This window comes from Physeter macrocephalus, chromosome 1 (assembly GCF_002837175.3).
Source record: "Physeter macrocephalus isolate SW-GA chromosome 1, ASM283717v5, whole genome shotgun sequence".
NCBI classification, from domain to species: domain Eukaryota; kingdom Metazoa; phylum Chordata; class Mammalia; order Artiodactyla; family Physeteridae; genus Physeter; species Physeter macrocephalus.
Window position 1 is genome coordinate 52,358,654 of NC_041214.2, and position 728 is coordinate 52,359,381.

Sequence of the window (728 nt, forward strand, 5' to 3'; positions counted from 1 at the left end):
CTGAAGAAATCAAAGAGGAAATCAAAAAATACCTAGAGACAAATGACAATGAAAGCATGACAATCCAAAACCTATGGGATGCAGCAAAAGCAGTTCTAAGAGGGAAGTTTATAGCAATACAAGCCTACCTCAAGAACAAGAAAAATCTCAAATAAACAATCTAACCTTACACCTAAAGGAACTAGAGAAAGAAGAACAAACAAAACCCAAAGTTAGTAGAAGGAAAGAAATCATAAATATCAGAGCAGAAATAAATGAAATAGAAACAAAGAGAACAATAGCTAAGATCAATAAAACTGAAAACTGGTTCTTTGACAAGATAAAAATTGATAAATTAGCCAGATTCATCAAGAAAAAGAGGGAGAGGACTCAAATCAATAAAATTAGAAATGAAAAAGGAGAAGTTACGACAGACACCACAGAAATACAAAGCATCCTAAGAGACTACTACAGGCAACTATGGCTTCACAGGTGAATTCTATCAAACATTTAGAGAAGAGCTAACACCCATCCTTCTCAAACTCTTCCAAAAAATTGCAGAGGAAGGAACACTCCCAAACTCATTCTATGAGGCCACTATCCCCTGATACCAAAAGCAGACAAAGATACTACAAAAAGAGAAAATTATAGACCAATATCACTGATGAATATAGATGCAAAAATCCTCATCAAAATAATAGCAAACAGAATTCAACAACACATTAAAAGGATCAAACACCATGATCAAG